Source organism: Stegastes partitus, unplaced genomic scaffold (assembly GCF_000690725.1).
Source record: "Stegastes partitus isolate 25-593 unplaced genomic scaffold, Stegastes_partitus-1.0.2 Scaffold124, whole genome shotgun sequence".
Taxonomy (NCBI): Eukaryota; Metazoa; Chordata; class Actinopteri; family Pomacentridae; genus Stegastes; species Stegastes partitus.
The window spans coordinates 25897-46506 of NW_007577855.1; positions in this window are offsets into that span (position 1 = coordinate 25897).

Sequence of the window (20610 nt, forward strand, 5' to 3'; positions counted from 1 at the left end):
TGTCCTAAATCATTTTCAATTAGATGACACTTTCAATATCGAGCAGCTGATTTAGAGATATTAAAACTTCTTCTCCCTTGTCCTCCACAGAGTTGAAAGCAAGCAAGCTTATCGGCCACCCTCCTCACCTCCCCCCCTCCTCCTCCGCCTCCATCACTCTCCTCTTCTTTTCATCCACGTTTTCTCATCTTCCTCCTCTTAAAGGTGCACGTCAGAAAGATCTTTTAGTGGGAGCGATCCGGCTCTTCAAGGGACGAGAAGCTCCCCCCAACCACTGCATTTAAAATGAGGGCGATTTGCAATTCATTTTAAATGCACCGTGTCATTGTCTGGGCAGGCATATGCAGAACTGAAACAAAAAGGGAAGATTTTTTTGCCATTTGTGAACTTTGGTTACAATTAAGACAAGGTGGCATCCATTTACAGAAGGTGTGTGTCGGAGGGGGGGAGCACATTTTTTTGATTTATGATGACACTGCAGTGAATTGCCTTTGAATTATTAACAGCTGAAGAAATATGGCTTTAAGTACCGAAGCAATGACAAGTTACTCTGTAGTGCTCATGAGAAAAATAACCAGCACTTTTCTTTTCTTTTTTTTTTTCTCTTCACCCTCACAAACAACCTTTATGCGCTCCGTCTTTGCTCGCGCATCGTCAAGACAAGCATTGATCCTGAATCTCTTTAAATAGTCCAACCTCATTCGCATTCTGCTCGTGTGGCCCTCTCGACCTTTCTCAAGGCTGCCTTCCCCAGCGTTGGTTGCGGCGCGCTTAACAACTCTGTTGCGTTTGCCCGCACTATATATTGTAAACCTCGGCCTGAAAGGCACCTACATTTAACCAAGTGCATCGCGGCGCTCGCTGCCTCATCCAGCCTTTCTTCGAGGCAATAAAAGCTGACTGGAATTGATAGAGTGGGGGTCCATATCAAAAGCTCCGCTCGCTAACACCACTGCCGCCGCCTTATCTCGCCGTGCACTTGCACCGAACTCGCGGCAACCCCTCGCCCATTCCGAGGCAATAAAATCTATATCTTAATGGACATACACTAAGAGAATGTCCCACAGTAATGCATCCAAATGGCATCTCTCCCTCCCATCATTACAGTCACCCTCTCGCATATTGCCTAACTTATGCCCCCACCCCCTCCACCCTTTAAGAAACAATAAAACCAAGGCTTAGATGGACATCTCCCATTTCTGCACTTCCCTCAACATGCTGCCCTCCACCTCATCTTCCTCTTTTCATCCCCCCTCCTCTATCGCTGCCTCTCTGCTACCCCCACACCCTGCCACTTTTTCTATCTCCCTCTTCATCCCAGCACTCTCCCTCCCCTCCGCCGCCTTTCTGTTTCTACCCCACCTCTTCGATCTCTCGCTCCATCCTATCAGCCCACCCCCCACCCCCCTACCGAACCTCCCGCCTCCCCTCTCTCTCCCTCTCTCTCTCTCTTTGCTGCACTCGGTGTGATTGTGTGTTGGGGCAGGTCCTGCTGACAGGCCTGGGCAGGGCCGATAACGCAGGGAGCTGAACAATGGGGGAATATTGTAAAGCCTAATGGAAAGGAGCTGGAGGTGGAGGGGATCAGGGACATAAATCAGCGCGGCTGGCACTGATGGGACTTTTCAACAGCAATAAGAGAGGCAATACCTCTCAGAGAAGCACAGCGCAGGATAGAAGAGGGGACCTACACACTCCTCCCCTTGTCTGAGATTGTGAGAAGAAATGACCTGACACCACAAACGCATTCCTACAAAGACACATATGCGCATTTTCATGCATACACAAACACTCATACATACACAAAAGTCCATCTTGGGGACGCACAAACGCACCTGGAGCGCAGGACGACGGCTTGTATGTACAAACATGCACGCACATACAAGGACACGCAATCTAAAAGCACTTTCTGAAGGGCTATGTTAAGTAGGCAGTGTGTCAATCTGCGTAGGGGACGGATGGGGGTGTGTGTGTGTGTGGGGGGGGGGTTTGACTCCCATAAGCCATTGAGTGTGATAACCAGTGGGGATGGATGAGTCACATTTTACTTTTATGGTGTTCTGCTATTCACTGTGTAAAGATAATGGACGGAGCCACTTAGTAATCAGAGGTAGAATTAAAGAGCTTCTCTCATCTCTATTCTGACTCACTACAAAGCCTTTCTTATTCCATCACCTCTTACTCGCTCTCTCTCTTTTTTTCTTTTTTTTTTTACCTGCCATCATTTCTAATTATCTAGAAATAAATGAATTGCTTCTGCATTGGAAAAAAAAAGGTGCTGTGTGTGCTGTTTTACCCAGTCAAAATGTGAACTAGGGCATGTACAGTATGCCGAGCAAACCACGGTGTAAGTGTAAAGGAGGAGGTGGAGGGAGGCTGTTTTTAGGAAGAAACTATTCTGTCAGTGTACGGCTACGGAATTGTTTAACATTTAAACATGCAGAACTTTAACTAGTGAATTGTTAAAGCATAAATATAGTTGTTCTTATTCTTGCTCTGATCATCTGATTCTTCATATTTTGCACATCACCGGACTTCCTTTTTAGCCACGTGTGTCTCCAAATCTCAGCAATTAACTTGTTAAGTTTAATGTTATTTTTTTATTAGAAGAGACTGAGAAAATCAAGTTGTTTTTTTGTTACCTTGTTAACATGTCCATATGGTGTTTTTTACAAAATAAGCTAGAAGACTCATCATGAGCTAAAAAAGCAGCCGGTGCCACCACTGAGCATTTCTTTCTTGAGCGTACCGACGAGGGTCTCAGAAACACGAAATAAAATTTCTACCTAAAGTACCAGGTAACGAGTCGGGGCTTTCCACATCATTATTCTTCTTCAGAATTAGTCTCTAGTTCGAACATGTACAGACAAATTACTCATGCATTACAACTTCCATTGTGCAGAGTTGTGGGTGAGCTGGTGTGCTTGAGCAGCTGGCAGCAAGTATCTAAAGGGGGTGTAGACAGAGGTGGAGACCTCTGAGATTCTAAAGGAAGCAACAATGGAAAGCTACATCTAAGCCAATTTAAGGCAAGAAGGGATTATTTTCATGGAAAAAAATCTAAATAGTTCTGTGTGTAGGGGTTTAATCAATGACCATACAGGGGCTTTAATTTATTTAATTTGGGTTGAGGGTTGAGGAGTGAGGACACTGGGTGAGATAGAGCATCATGCTCCATCACCAGACTGTGCAATATGTTGCATGTATCTGTATATTGTATACTGAATTTGAATGCTGATTTAATGTGAATTTTGATTTTGTTTTGATTTGATTTGAATTTTGAAAGCTGTTGTTTTGTTGCTGATTTTATGTTGGTGTTGTGTTGTTTTTTGGTGTAGGATTAATAAAGTTTTATTCTAATTCTAATACACAATAGGAAAGGTTAACTTGCTAAATCCTATTGTCCTTTTATGGTGGTGCTCAGCTCCAGACATTAAATACAGGAGTGAGGAGCAGCCAGGGTGAAGATATTAGATGCATGTGATGTGGAGTGGCACTTGTGGAGAGCTTAGGTTTGGCCAATGGACAGCTGGGTATGATGAAGCTAGAGGCGAATTGGGTTGAAGTGATCAGACGCTGAACTGACAGCTGGAAGCAACAGAGGGAAGACCGGCAATATTAAAGTTCGACAGCAGATAGATGACTGGCTCACGGGGGGCGCGAACGAGTGCGAACGGTCGGATGATTGTTTCGGAAGTGGAAAGGTGTTTAATCGAACGTTTTAAAGAATGCGGTAAAGTAGCACACGCAAAACAGAAATGACAGAAGAGTAACCGACCCCGTTAATGAAACCTGTGGGCTATTGTTTAATCTGTATTAATCAGACAAAAACACATCCAGGAGAAGCTCGTGCACAATGCAATAATTATTATTAGACAAAGGGCGGCGTTATTAGTCTGTGTTTGGAAATTTGAGGGCAAAGTGTGAAACAAATGTGGCTCAGTGTGAAATGACAAGTCAGTTAGGCATCCTTCATTGTCCTTAAATCTCCATTAATCATTCCCCCTCTATTCATATCCCTGACTCTGACACAGATAAGGGCTCCGTATAAAAGAGGGAACTGGAAAAGACTGAAAGAAGGAGGAAAGAAAGGAGAGAGAGGGGGAAAAAACGGGGGGAGATCACAGACTTGTTAAAAATAATAAGCTGCTACAGAGCCACGTGGAGAGGCCCTGGTGAGATGGGAATTGCTGATTAAATTAAAGGCTCATTAATCAGCTCTTGACCATGATTCCCCCCCTATTCCTCTTGTTCAGCCCGCGCCACTGTTTCCCCCGTTTCTTTTTTTTTTTTTCTCTTGCTTTTCTACTTCCCTCTTGCCAAGAGAGGGATCTCCTGCTGAAGGGTCAGGGTTAAGAGTCAGCAGGAGAGGTGGGGGGATAAGAGGGAGGGGAAAGACCTGGCAACACTCTCCCGTGATTAGCCTGGAAAAATAGCAATCTGGCCTCCCGCCTGCTTGACTGCCTCCTGGTGAAAGTGAGTATAACTGGGGCCACCAGTTTGGCATTGCCAAACGTCCACTACCTCACACACACACACACTCTTTCTTTCGCTCTTTTTCATCCAAACTCATACGAACAAAGCTTTGCTGGCAGTCTGCTAAATTTCCGCTGCGATTTGGCTGCAGATCTGGCAGCGGCACTGGTAATCTGTTTGGCTGACTTTGTTGAAGAGGAGCGAGGAGTGAATGAGCGATGGCTGTAGGCATGAGTAGGCAACACTCTGATGATGAAGTGGTTTTGAGAGCCCGGCGCCCGTTTCATAATGGCGGTGATTATGCTGAGGTCATTAGAACCTGCGCATTACATCACGGCTGCCAGCGCGGGGAATCCCCCCCCCCTGGTTCACCTTAATGGAGAAAAATGTGTTTTCCCTTCATTACAAAACCAATCAATTAGTCAGTCAGCCAGTCAATCAATCAGTAAATCCATCAGTTGGTGTAGGAGGAAAGTGATCCCTGCTCGCCGTAATATAGAACATGCATTATGGATGTTGTGTCTCCTCTGATGCTCTTAGTGCAGGAAAACATTATGTCCTCATTATGACTCAATCAATTAGTCAGTCAGATGCTCGATCACTGAGCCAATCCATCAATCAGCATTTGGGTGTTTTCCGTGCGAAATGCGGTCCGCGTTTACAACAACTGACGTGCTTTATATTTCTTGTAGTGTATTCACATCATTATACAGCTTTGAGTACAAAAAGTGTTCTCAGCAAAATTTATTTGTTTCTGGTTGTTGATTAAACTCCTCAAAACAAAATTTAGAAGTTTTTTTCCATGATAATAACCCCGTCGTTCCCTAAAATGGCTCTAATGTAACTGTATCATGTTGCTTCCAAATGTGCAGATCGATTAAGTCCCTGCCTTACTTCCCTCCACTGCAACTGAAGCACATCAGCTCACCGACGACTGTGAAGGTGCACTTCATGTTTTCTATCCTGCTGCAGACATTGTAAAAGTATGGTAAATTGCAAGCTCTTAGATGATCAGTTACTTATATATTGATCATCTGTTCGTGATCAGAAAATAAAAAAGTGCTTACGTGTGTTTAGGGTCACAGGTTAACCGACCTGTTCTCCAAATGATCTGTTGTATCCATCACGGTCTCCACATTGCAATGGGATAACTTTACCCAAGAGCCAGTCAAGTGTCAGATTTACTATTTAAGGTGATAGTAGTCGTAGTGGTATATCCACAACAACTTTGAAAGCTGACAGCGGACGCACAGGCTGTTCTATTCACACTACAATAGGTAGATGTCGGTCTGCTACACAGACGTTGAACACAGAAAAGCACACGGGGTTCCCATGGATGTTACAGAAAAACCTGTGACTTTGAGCATTTTTACAGCAACTACTCACAAGACTGGGCTGTAGGACTGTGTCAATGTGACTATCTCATGGTGTGTCAGTGTACAGACTACCTTCTGCTGTGTTTGGGAACCCGTCGGTAGAAAGCATGTTCAAATGAAAGCACCTCTAAAGTGCGGCAGACAGCAACTACTTCAATTACAATTTGGCTAATGAAGGCGTGAATGATGGAGAATCCCCTCATGAAGTCTCTTCTCATAACAAGCTTCTGTTTTAAGCACCACTCGTGCAGGCAGCGTGTTTGCAGTGTGGACAGTCTGTGCGGCCACTAATTTCGGGCACTTAGGCGTCTGCGGAGGGGTCAGCGCAGACCCTCGACCAAAAATGTACATTACCCTTGTGGACCCTTGCAGACAACTTGAAAAGCATGGACGACTGTTCTATTCTACACAGCGGCAAGTTGTATGTTTAGAGTTATTCAGTCGTACAGGTTTCAAGCCAGAAACTGATTCTGAATAATGGTATAGAAAGACCCACCCTTCAGTTTGTTAAAACCCTGGACGTCTGAATCTGTGTTTTCGAGACTGTCACTGCAGCAATGCTCAGCCATGACTGCTTATATGTCACATGATAGCATATAGTTTGACATGTGGAGATATTAGCAAGGTTAAACAAACTTGATTATCACCAGAGGGGGTCTTTAAAGTCTCAAGGTTTTCCCTATGCAGGCAGGGCGTCACTGTCAGTGTTACTACAAATCATATTAATAGTCGTGTTTTAAAGGATTAGCATTTTAATTACGTAGCACGTTGACAGCGACTAACCAGCTCTATACTGCTGAGTTGTTTAGCATTGTATACTAATTACATACAATTTTGTAATGCCTCTAGAGTAAATGTGGAATTAGGTACACTTAGTAGTTATTGCTCTTTAAAATGTAGTATAGCAACAACTAGCAGGAAACCAAAATACTCACATCAAACCTGCAAAAACTGATTTAAGCCGAGAGAGCATGGAGACGGTTCCCAAATAGTTGCTAATTTGCACATCCAGCAGACACAGAGAAACATTTGCATTAATTTGAAGTCATGTTTGTGTTGATAAATGTGGGTCAAGTGTTCACTCCTCTGAAAATTACACATCTATAGCAACTAAATGCTATGAAAAGTCACTTGATGGGCACCAACTTCGTCTCGTTTCCACTCTATGCTGGGCAGGTAGAATACAGCAGGCTTACAGAAAACTTTTTGTAATGTACTGCTGCCTGCTGTGTTGGGAAGAATTTCTGAGAGCTGAGAGAGTGAACAGTAAAGCCAGAGCTGCAGAGCTGGTGGATCAATTCCTCTGGAATTCTTTACAATGAGTCACACTTTTGCCATCACACCTAACCATTAAATTCATTGTTTTTATGAGAATATCGACTATAGCAGCTTTTATTTTCATAGCTAAAGCCGAGGTTGTACACAAATGCTAATGTTGCCACCCATAAGAGCAGCTCATGTTAATGGCACAATGGAGACACGTTAACAAAAGACATCGCTGACAAATGTCTTCCTCACTACTGTCAGGTGAACGAGTGCCACAAAGGATGCAGCCCCACGAAAACACAAGTCCACCCATACTTTCTACACCTCGCTCTGTGAGGTCCTCCCCCCCCCACTCTCTGGATAACCAGATAAATTGAAGAGGACGTCCTGACACATCTGACAGCATCCTTTTCACTCCTCGCTCGCCCTCTCCGTCGCTCGCCCCGCCGTGGCCGGCTCGCTCCATCCGCCGCGGCGGCGCGTTGGAAGTAATGGGATCCCTGGGCTACCTGACCCCCACGTATGAAAAGGGCCCGACGCACAAAGCAAGGAGGGAGCGGCCACTTAAAAAGGAAATGGAATGAATAAGGTGGAAGGATGGAACGAGAAAGGCGGGGAAGGGAGAGCGAGCCGGAGAGAAAAGCAGAGGAGGATGATAAGGAGAGCTTTGAAAGAAAAAAAAAAAAAAAAAACAAGTGCCCAGCCATGTGTGAAAGACATAATTGAAAATGTCAAAAGAAGTAAGGAATGACAGCAATGAACTGGCTGAGCATGGCAGCACAGTCTGTCAGTGAGCTACTACCTCCATCCTGAATAGAGGCTCCCCTTTTCTCTCCTCTCCTACATATATTCTCTACGTGACATGTGCGCACACACACACACATGCAGAATCGCACACACACACACTTAAATAATTTGCAATATTCTCCTTTACTCATTTGATTTCATCCATCTGCTTTTTGTCTCCGTGTGACTTAACGTCTCTCTGGTGGCTTTCCCGGCAGAGCGTGTGGGCTTGTCGCGGCGCACACCGAACACTCTGATGTGTGTAGGTGAGCATATGCATATAGAAAGATTTGAAAGGGAAATTTTGACGCCAGATCAGCACTTGACCCCGGTGTCAGCTTCGCCACTTATCCTCACTTCCGCTCTTCCCTTGTTCGTACGCTCCACACCCTCCCTTTCCATCTTCGTTTTGATCTCTCGAGATGAATACGAAGATCCGTCGCCCACGTCGGCCGTAGCTGATGAGTTGAATGCGCCACTTGTAATTCAGCAAATCTGCCCGCCGTCATGTGCGTATTATCTCATGATAGCGCAGGTTGGGCGGTGAGGAGGAGGAGGAGGAGGGGGGTGTCTTCGGTTGTTCATTGGAAAAACGCCACTTAAGCACACAAGCGTAATCACACAAGTCATTAGGTATGTATAAGAGAAAAGTTTCCTCATTTAGATGCCTGATATGTTTTGGTACGAGACTCCCAACTGGAATATTTTTCTGAATGGAGGAGAAAATGTAACAGCTGTAATAATATACCAAGAAAATTGGATGTGTGTTATTATTTATCAGTTGAACTGATGAGTGTGTAAAAGATATAGAAAATGTCCATTCCTCATTTCAAACGAGAAACTACGCGTATAATACATTTAATAAAAGTTCTACACTGAGCTCGTGCTGTTTGGAGATCACATGTGAATTTACAGCAGGGAAGCATTTACGAAGATTCAACTCCATCTCTTAGAAAAGAATACATTTAGAAAACAGTTTCTGACTCTAATATCTTTAACCACTGAATGTGATGCATTTACAGGTTTTTTTTAACATTAAATTGCAACTTTCCCTCACCTGCATCCCGCTTTAGTTTCCATTGTATTAGGGCCAATTCGAGCTTTCAAGACAGCGGATGTGGTTAATCACGCTAAAGCGCCGATCTGCTACGGTCGCATTAGTCCTCATATCGGAGACAGAAAAGCACACGGGGCTCCTGTGGATGGTTCTGATGTATCGTACAGGACACAGCAGCTGGTTACAGATTGAACTGTAGCACCGTGTCAGGGTGAATATTCCTGAGGTGTGATATCACAGCAGGCGGACGTAACGCAGGATTCCAGGGCAACTTCCCGCTGTGTTCGGGCCCCATCGATGGAAATCATGCACAAATCGAAACACCTCCAAAGTCAGGCAGTAACCTAACCCTAACCCTACAGTTCTGCAGTGTGGACGATTCGCGGACCATCACAGATGTCAAAATTGACTTGACTGGAACACTTGCATATGCAGAAAGCACGAATACGCCTTTAAAAGAGTTGGCGTTGAAGGGAAACACACACAAATTATGCTGACACTGAACAGTTTGTACACTATGTACAGCATGTTTTCATTGTTCTATCGCAAAAAGCATATCTGCTACTGCAAATGAGTAGCATATATACACATTATTTCTAAGGGACAGGGTTGGCAGATTTTTCCAGGCTTGATTTATCAGTTAATGAACACAAATGATGAATAATTGGGGTTCGAGTTAAACGTGTTATTGTACGGACGTGACGACGGTACTGCTAATGTGTGAAAGCCCATCCAGCCAGACGTCCCCCCGTCGGCTATTCATCGCCCGCGGGGTTCTGTGACATCGGTTTGAGGATCGTCACGTAAAGAAGCGCCACCGTTTGATGCGGAATGTGTAATTCCTTCAGTCATCGAGTCAAAACAAGTCCTGAATTATCACTTCCCATTAATATCTGCACCAATTCTGTCTTGAAGGAGCTAATTTCCTTGCAAGAAAAAAAAACATTTTCTCAGCACCATTAATTAAGGAGAGAGAGAGAGGGGGCTGTATGGTCGTATGGAGATGTGAGGATGTAATTTGCATAGCTTGATGACATGGGTGGAAATCACTATGATACATATAGGCTTTCTGCACACTCATGAATATTCATTTATTCCTGTACGCCACCAACACAGCACATCAAAAATAGATGTGCAGGGTGGAAAATGATCTTATCAGAAAATCCATGGGTGACATACAGCATTCAGCTGCAGTCCTCCACCATGGAGAATCTGCTCAGTGATTTTAGGTTCATTGAGTTCAGAGTGTTGGTGTAAGCCGGTTTACACAGCCATTTGATAACAGAGCTCAACAGAAATGTCATGTAAGTCTTGTGTGAGAGATACCGAGGACCCCCCGCCGCAAAAACATGAAACTCTAAAGGACTTTACTGCAGAACAACATGCTCCGACTCTCCCATTCAGGGAGAAAGCAAATGCCACCGTGGCTCAGTGAGACAGAAATGGACTGTATCCTGCAGCGATGTTGAAGGTGAACAAGGTAGCTCATCCTTGAACACTAATAAGTGTTTCTTTTTTGGTTCGCCTGTGGGAATCAGCTTTACTTATACTGTAAGGCTGCCCTCTCAATAGAGAAGGGAATGAGAGGGAGATCAGGGGGGAAGGAGGGAGGGAGGGAGTGAGGCATTGTGGGGGAGCAGAGGAGGGAGGGAGACCAAGATATGGAGGCAAAAATGGCTGCAGGGTCTGGGGAGTTTATTTAAGACTCAAATTAAACATCCAGAGCAAAGGCGCCAACAAAAATTAAACCTTAATGACAAATTATTACCCTCATATTAGCAACTCAGAAAATACACAGGGAGAGAGGGCGCTTTGGGAGCCATGATGCCCGAGTGTGTGTGTGTGTGTGTGTGTGTGTGTGTGTGTGTGTGTGTGTGTGTGTCCAATATTTACTTGTAGTCTTTTGTGTTGGCGCCCAAATGAACATCACTTATTCCAGAAGTGTTGGCTGAAGCAAGAGAAACAGAAAAAAAACTAGTACGATCACGCATGCACATAAAAACATGTAAGTAAAAACACATTTTGTTTATGTAAATGTAGGTGTCATTTAAAAAATTCATGTAAAAAGCACATAGAACACTGAACAAAGCCTACATTGTCACACAAATGCACTACTATTTAAATATTAGAGAAACAACGGCGCTCATTTATGTCAGAAAATGCTGCATATCGAAGCTGATTAACACGTCGTCCACTTTGCATCGCTTCTAATTTCCTTTAGATTGCTAATTTGGCAACGCTACATACGTCTCTTAACATGTATAAACCCGGAATGCACCACAGAGAGGTTTACTGGATTAGTGCATATGCCTCTGCAGCTGGACTCCGCCAGCATCTGTGCCGGCATGTGTGCCTCAACGTGTGCCCGCGAGCCCGGTTGTGTCGAGTTCATCTGCACCCGAGCAACCTGTGAGCGCTTCGACACGCACACACATCGCGGTGGGGGAGCGAGCTGGCCGGGCAGTCGGAAAGAGTGCCGACACAGCAAACAATGCTGTGACCAGGGACAGCCGGTAATGGGATAAGTGGCAGGTTGCAAATGTGTCAACTGGAGTGTGAACGCCATGTTAGGTATGCAAATGAGGAGGAGAACCTATTGGTTTGGCATGCATGGCCCATCTATTCCACCGCATGCCCGCCACAGCGATACAAGACGCGTCAGAGATGGCTGCAGCGGTTTACGCAATAAATTTCCGTTTATGGGTTATTGATTCCAACCGAGGGGGGAAATTAATTCAATATATCTCTCACTGTAAGCTAAGTGGTAACAAAAATGTCCTCGTTTTTGAGTACATGCTTTAGTGGTGCCGCTCCACCACCGCGAAAAGGATGCTTTTAAAACATTTTAACGTGCAGCGCAGTGATGCACCACCAGGCTGCACTGGTTTGCTCATTAGCAGGAAGGTGACTACACCGTGGATGACTTAAACACATGTAGGACTTCATTCTAATGCTGCAACCCTGCTCAGATGTACTTTAATCTCTATAAACTGCAGCAAATGAAATGATTTCAACATTGCACTGACATTAGACATCACGTTATGGATTTAATGTCCTGAATGCGACTCTGACTGCCTCCACATTTGTTTTGAGCAATCGAATCAGTGCATCCACATTGCTTTCCGGTGCAGTCACACCTGTTTTTACAGCTGTCCACTTATCACAACACCTGTGCCATATATTACACAGGATTATAAATCATAAGTAGGTCTTTAACATCACCGTCACAGGAATGAAAACACGCTACTCTTAACTCGTCCTGGCACTCCAGTCGTCATTGCAACCAAAGAGTTTTCAAACACGCCTGGCCGATTTAGGCCTCTCTGTTGCAAAAATGATTCAGTCAAGATGCTTGAGGGAAACATCCTTCCGAATTCAATAGTCGAGTTTCAATGAAAACTCGGAGGAAGTCATTTAAAAAAAAAAAAGAAGTTTCTTGAAAGTAGCTGAATAGAATCTCTCTCCTTGAGCCCTCCTTCAACCTCTGGCAGGAGTCAATACTTTGTCCTTCTGGATGCTGAACTGTCTATCCGAACACACAAAGCACACGCAGCTACCACAGAGCTTTTCAAAAGATGCAGACAGTGATTCAGAGGTCAGGAATCGGTTCGTCACTGACCTGCCTGACGGAGCTAATCTTGGCACAGTGCTGCGTTTTTAGCATATGAGAATGTCTGCTCCCAAATGACATTAGCGCTGTAGCTGTTGTTGTGTGAAGCTGCCGGTTCCGACTAATCATTTGTCGGGCACGGTCAAACACAAACACCCAAAGCCTCTCTCTGTGCTAAACCACTGCCCCCCACCACCGCTCCTCTTCCTCTTCCTCTTCCAAACGGACTTATTTATCTTTTTGATTTGGTGCCCTTACAGCCAGAAAATTTGTTTTCCCCTCATTGTAAACACGAGGGAGGGCCAGCGGCAGCATTAGGTGTGCAGGGAAAGGGCACAATTTACGGTGAATGCAAAGGCAGAAACAAAAGCAGAAAGAACGTGACCCACGACAGAACCCAAATAACGCGGCGGCATGCCTCCACTTCCTTTGAAGAAAAGTCAGGAGCCCTTAAGGTTCAGAAAGGAGAAAAAACCTGATTTCTGTTCCTCTGCATTTTTCTTTGTCCTTCTCGCCCTCCCGTCTCCTCCTCCCCTCCCTCAAACCCCCCCTTTTTCTAATTTTCCTGAGGACGGAGGTGGCTGCCTGGCTGGCACATGACATTGATTTCCATCAGCGCTTGGAAATAACCTCAGAGCCGTTGCCAGGGCAACCCGCATCTACCTTTTCGCATTTTTGCATATTGCCACTGAGAGTTTTTTTTTTTTCTCCCTGTCTTTTTTTTTTTTTTTTTTCATTGCGTCGGCCGGGCTCACAGAACGACGGGATGACAAATGCTCCCAGGTAGAGAGGCGATGGCAGGGGATGGAGAGGCAGTGATGGGGAGGGGAGGGGAGGGAGAGAGAGAGCAGCGGTCGGGTGGGTGGCGGGTGAGGAGACGCAGAGGGGGGAGGGAGGGTTGCGCAGAGAGATGGATGGCTGTGCCAGGCAGGAGCAGACAGGGCCGTGGAAACTCTGGCATGAAGTGTGTGTATGTGTGTGTTGTGGGGGAGGGTTATTGATGTCTCCCCGTTGGGGGCCGGAGGGGGGCGAGAGGGGGGAACAATAAAACACCAGAGCACTGACACCGATGGACTCCTGCCTCCTAATTAACTACATAAAGGACAGACATTGAGAACGAGAGGGAGAAAGAGGAAAGATGCATGCAGAGAGATAAATAGAGATAAAGAACGGAGCGGAGTGAGGAAAAGAGAGAAACCGAATTACATTTAATAGGTCACGAGCCCGGCAAGGTGCTTCGCTTTTCGCTCCCACGGACCATCGGCCACGCCAACATCTGTCCGTGCTGCAGGCCAGCAGTGCAGCTCACAATGTAAGCCTGTGAGGGACGTCGGGTTTCCTCCCCGACAGCGTGTCCTGTGTGTTTATGCGCGTCCATAGTGGTCTTTGGGTGTCATCGGCCGGCTTTCTTGCTTTGGTCATTTACAGTTCAGTGGTGTAGAGAGGGAGGCATCCTTGTTATTGTGCGGGTCCCTGCAAATTTGTATGTGCACAGGAGCATGGGGCGTGTGAATGGGTGCGTGGGGGTGGCTATCAAACCAGCCGAGTGTGTCATGAGAAATGTTGATGCACACAGAGAGAAAGACGGAGAGGGAGGGGAGAGGCCAAGTTACCTACAACATTCCCTCGCCGGCGTTTGCCTCTTGATTTTTCTTCCCCTTCCCTGTATCAACACCCCAGTCAAAGTGCAGCCAGGGAGAAAATTAATTTCTTATTACCTGATTATATTATTGGGTTTCGCTTGGAGTGTCAGTTAAATATTCCACATCAGCATTTCATCAAGCTGGGTATGGCATGGTATAGAGGAGTGCATTGTAAAGCGGGGCTATGGGCTGAGCGGGGCAGGCCAGCGGTCGGAGCCTGAATTGGGGGCTGTAATCGTCCGAGACGTGCCTCCCCATCCAGAGGAATAAAGACTGGCGCTGGCAATATGCTGGCAGAAAGCAATTTGCTCGAGTGCTATTCCCTCGCCGGTGTCCACCGGACACACACACACTCTGCTGCATGTACACACACACATACACTAAAGCGGTGCAATGCCTGGCCATTCATTTCACAATGGGTTCAAGAGTTTCACTCTTAAAGCGCTCACCTCCATGCACAGTTTCTGTCTCTCACTCGCGCACAGGACAGACACACAAATAAGCTATGGCTTTTTCTTCCCCCCCCCTCAAATAAGCTCAAGTTGACTGCATTCACCCAACCAGGCTTCAGTCTTGCCTTTCATTCCCCTTCTGCTCCAACACACAGAGGATTTAGGACGTGACCGAAGCCTGAGCACACCCTGCCACCACCCCACATCTCACAAACTGATAGAGGAATTTGGAGGCCATCAGATGGAGAAAATGAAAAATAATATTCTGAACACTGCAGGGGCAGCCACCAAGGGTATATGCACTAAAAAAAAAAAAAGAAAAAAGAATGATAGACATTTTGGTTGTAAATCAATCTCATGTTATATATCCCCAGCTCAAACGTCCTGATAAGTCTTGGAGGGGGTACGGTAAACAAAATTGATCATTACAAAATTCATGAGGTCCAGAAATCCTAACTTGGGTCTCTTTCCTCCTGGAGGGCAATGTTATTATTTTTTTTTTCCATCCCTTGCAACAAATCTACACACTCAGTGGCTCCAAGACTCAAGAAAAGGGCAAATTTGCATACCTTCCATAAGGAAGAAAATCTGATCATATAAATGTAAATAAGGTGAGCTTAACTTATATTTTCCTTGAGAAAACAGTGAATTGATAACATGAGTGAGCAGCGGGCAGAGGAGGAGAGGTTGATGGAGTGGAGAGGGCTCCAAGGTGCTTGTGGATCAGTATATGCATTAATGTTAGGGACTGACAGTGGAAAATTAGCTTCTTTTTTTTTCTCCCTCCTTTGGCTGCCGCTGGCTTGAAATGCTACGACTGTGGACAAACAGCAGGAGGCAGTGGTGCAACATCAGCAGCACGGATGCAAACACAGGCTTCTTTTGTACATTTCACTCCACTAGTCGCCGTTATTCTATGATGCATTATTGAACACTGGTTATTTTTTTCACATTTTCTAAAACACTATTGCACGGCATAAATGCAAAACCACATCACTCTCCACTGTGCAGGATGGAGGATGTTCCTCCTTCAAAACACTGAACTCTGCCACTGAAATGACTCTTTCGGTTTGAGTCAAAGCTGTCAAAGACCTACAAACTGTGTCAGGAAGCACAAAAATGTGTTGTTGTTTTTTTTTGTGCAACATCTCAATCAGAGCTCCAACCGAGTAAAATATTCTCTGGAGCCGACAAAATAAACACAGAGCAAACAATATTCACAGGTTTCTCACGGTTATTGTTCATGGCTCTCTATGCCAATTCACAGTATCCATCCATCCATCCATTATCTATACATTGCTTAATCCTCACTAGGGTCGTGGGGGGCTAAAGTCTAACCCAGCCGACTTAGGGTGAAGGCAGGAGACACCCTGGACAGGTCACCAGTCTATCACAGGGCCACACTTAGAGACAGACAACCAAGCACACTCACATTCACACCTACGGACAATTTAGAATCACCAATTAACCTCAACATGTTTTTGGACTATGGGAGGAAGCCGGAGAACCCGGAGAGAACCCACGCTGCACGGGGAGAACATGGAGACTCCACGCGGAAAGATTCCGGTGCCCCCACCAGGACGCGAACCAGCAACCTTCTTGCTGCGAGGCAACAGTGCAAACCAACTGCGCCACCTTGCAGCCCCCAATTCACAGTATGTGAATGTAAAACACAAAATAAAAAATAAATCAGCTGTCTTTTCTCCTGCTCCCTCTGTGCCAACCTCCCCAACATGTTGTCAACTATATCCCACAAGCTGTGAAGCTTCATGTCACTAAATTAAAAGAATAATCTGATATCAGTGCTTTTAATCCACTAGCAGATTACTGAAGCAATGCAACGTGGTTTGAAACACTACAACAGATCATTAGATAAGCTGCTGAATATATTTGTACTTGTGCAACTTTTTTTTTTCCCACCCCCAAGAAACTAATGAGTCTAAACAAACAGCAAACTCTGCACTTTCTGCTGGAGACCAGGACCTCCTCTAACGGTATAAGAAAGAGCATCCTTGTTGAGATCAACATGAGCGCCGGACTGCTTTATTTTAGCTAATACACCGTATTTGGCTGCAAGGCACACATGCCTCCAGACCGAATGTAATTGTGACGGAGAAAAAAAAAAGTTCACGGCTGACGAGATACGAGACAAGCATTCTATTAGCTCGCTCGGGGGACATGCTGCTCTACCTACAGAGAAAATGAAAGGACAATCTCTCTGGCTGTATGTGCACTGCGGGCTCAAATCTGATTATTTTCCCCACCTATTGTGACTCAGAATTTGATCTTTTCATTTCTGTCCAAACAAACACTCAATCGGATTTCCCCCCCCTTATTTTGACGTACGATCAAAACATCAGATGTATGCCCCATACTGTAAGAGGAATACAGAGGGCAGGGGGGGGCAACAACAACAAAAAAAAGAAATCAAGTTTGAGGGTTTCATTCCTTCTAAGAGCAGTACAAGCCACAGAGGAACAAAATGTGATTCATATTATCATGACCTCGGAGGGGGTTTCATCACAGTGCGACTGCGAAGGATGCCAACTCGGTCAATGGTGCATGAAACTGCCTCCTTTTATTGGCATGGCATTCAATCAGCTCCTCTTGGGTATATGTCCTTGGTTTTGCAGTGGGGGCCACCCATTACAGCGCTCCCTGCACCTGCCGACATCTTACTACCCAATCCCTTTTAATGCCTCCACCAGCCTACCCCCCCCACCCCACCGCCAAACCCTCCTCACTTCCATCCCTGCATAAATACAATCAGCGCTGTCAAGAAAGCCAGAACTGCTCGCTCTCTTCCTCTATTGTTTCTGATTGATTATGCAGAGCAACCATGGCTTCATCCTCCCCATTCCTCCCCAACGTCTTTGAATTTCACTGGAGTTGGCTCCATGCCAGCGGATCCTCCCCCATCCTTCCTACTCCCAGCCTCTGACCTTATAGCGTGCCCACCCACCAATATATCTCCCTTCTTGCACTTCTGGTTGGGCGACTGTCATCCTCAACCAGTAAAAGAAAAAAAGACAAGGCGGGGGAGAAAGATCACCCCCTCGCAAACAAATTTAACAATTTGTTCGTTAATGTATGCAACCGCTGCTCTCCGAGCCGCAGCCGGTCGAGGTGAAAACTTTCACGAGGGGCGGAAAATGTGGAGGCGAGGCGGCGTTTTCTCCCGTCACCCAGCCCACGAGGGAGCAGCCTATCTGCCACGGCGCAGGAAAGATGGCCACACGAGCAACCGTTTCTCATTTTATTACACAGAAAACAGAGGTTAGTGTTTCCTCCCAGCAGCCTGGCAGCGGCGGGTAACAACACAACCGCCTTGGCACCACCGGAGCACCTTGAAGGCTTGCGGGGGTCTATATTTCATTGTCAATTGCTCCAGTTATTATGCCGTGCACATTCGCTCACACTCTGCATCGGTGTGAGCTTTAACTGATGTGCCAGTCAGTCAGCCCCATTAAACCCCAAAGCAGTCCCTGGGCAGCCCTTTCCTCTTCTCTATTTGTTCCCCTCAGCAGCACTAAACAGCAGCTCCCCACAACATTCACTCCAGCTAAACAACCTTCGCCTCCCCAGAGAGGTGTGCCTTCTCCTTTCCCACCTCCACTGGTGACTTTAATGAAATATGCAGCTGTCTTTTAATCAAAACAAGGCCAATTTGCATACGGAGGGGATGAGGCGGCGGACGACTCCCCTCCCGCCTCCACCTTCTCTTTTCCTGCTCTGACCGCGCGAGAGCTTTGCTGCGATCTCGGCAGATGAGCGCCCTGATGTCGGAGCAGCAGGAAGACGAGGAGGTGGAGGAGGAGGAGGAGGGGGGACGATGGGAGGGAACGGTGGGGCAGGAGGGGCGGGAACATGGCTAGAAACAAGCAAAAATCCAAATTAAACAAACAGATGGATGTGGCACATTAGCATACATCAACAACAAACAGTGGTGCCATGCTTCATGTCCAGCAGGGCTCAAGGATAAAGCGGGCGGAGGATTAGAGAATACCAGAGGTCTGCGTGTACGCGCATTGTGCAAATAAGTTTGTGCATTTAAAGGCGCCGAAGAGCTCAGAGCGGATGGGACAACACAACCGTCGACATGCACAGTTTTAATAAATGCAAAGCCATTAACGAACGGCGATTAATTACCAACAAATTACCTTGCGTCGATTACTTTGGAGGCGCTGCGCAGCGAGGCAGGGGATGTGTGAGCTGGGCAATTGGCAGCAGCAGCAGCAGTCTTTTGTTTTTTTTTTGGGTTGGTTTTTTTTTTTTTGCGGCTGAAAACAGAGGAACAGGCAGATATAACAGAGTTCTCTCCTGTTCTGTGTGTGTGTCTAAGTAGGTCTGAAGGAGACTGAGGCTGACGAAAGATGTGTGTGTTTGTGTGTTTGGGACTGAGAGAGGCAAGACAAGTAGCCACTGGTGCCACACCAGAGCAGACAGGCGTTGGCTCGCTCATCGATAGGCTCACCAGCCAGATGGTGAACTGGCTGACTGGAAGTCTATGTGGTTGGCTTGCTTGGCTGTCTGGCAAACCTGGTGGCTCATTGGCTGTCTGGCTGGAAGAACTCTGCCTGGTAACGAACGAGCCAGTGGAGGAACAAGGAAAGCTTTGTTTTTCCTTTTCTCTTTCCCGTCTTAAAACACGTCTTTTTCTTTGGCATTTTCGTGCACATCTACGTGCAGATGTGACAGATGTGATATTAGGACCCGGTCGCCATACAATTGAGCAGAAAGCTGAATGGTGTGTTGGCTGCGTTCCTGAAAGAGTGCAACATGAATCACTGTTTTGCTGCCAGCAGACACTGGTAACGTGCCGCCATGGAGCAATATGGTGCTGGGTGAAGTGCAGTGATATATTAGACGATATGATCCAGCTGAGACACATAATGTACCTGCTGTTAGATTTGGCAGGAATTTCGGTATTTCTGAAGCAGCGCTGTGGTAGAAGGAGAGTCTGGCCACCATTTGCTTCCTCGAAATTAATCAGAGTTACAGTTTGGTTGAGTTTTAAGCCGTGTGAATTATTATCAAGCCCAATTACCAAACACACATTCATACCTTGTCAGTCTCCAACTGCCCCGTCGGCGCTTTCAATTCAGCCGACACATCTTGGCTGAGCCGCCAGCCCAGGCGGCCACCTGCAGACCGACCACTCACCATCTGAGGGAAAGTGATGAAACATATTTCAGCATGCTGTCACTTTTTAAAAGCTCGTCAGATCTACCTCAGTCGAGCTGATATAACTTAAAATTATGCCACGTAGCCGGTGTTGTTGAACGGCTAATTAATTCAGACCTCCCACAGGTTCGCAGTGTGCTACTACACGTTGGCTCGTCGCCCGAGCTGAGCGCCGGTTGTCTGCAAGAACAAAACGTAGCTCGACACGTGCTGCATCTGCTAACTCTGAACAACAGCCCAAAACACGTTTAAAACACGCTGAGGGAAGCCGCTTTTGGTTCCTGCGACTTCTGTCTTCGCATTTGTTAGAAAAACTTTGATAAGTGTCGACGACGATGACTCGAGACTCTTTGTGGAGTGCCGATCGGGCCGTTTCGGGGCCCTCAGAGTCAGGCTGTTTGGATGATCAGAATAGAAATCATTCTCAACTAACATTCAATACATGCTGCGGGAAGTTCAGACACCAGAGAGGAGCTTATTGAAGGAATGAACGAATGAGGAGAGCGCAGAAAACTATAATTGAGCCCAAGGGAGGCGGCCTGCAATTTAAAAAAAAAAAAAAAACATGGTTCCTGCTTGATAATACTAATATCGGAGCATCATGACAATATAAATGATTTTATGCACACAGGGGCCACATTAAAAGGGAAGAGCAAGCAGAAGTGGTGGTTAGTATTTCATTCTGCATTTAGTCTGTATATGATCAATGTCCAGGAGTAAAGATTTACAGACACAGTGAAGCAGTGTGTGATGTGTGAAC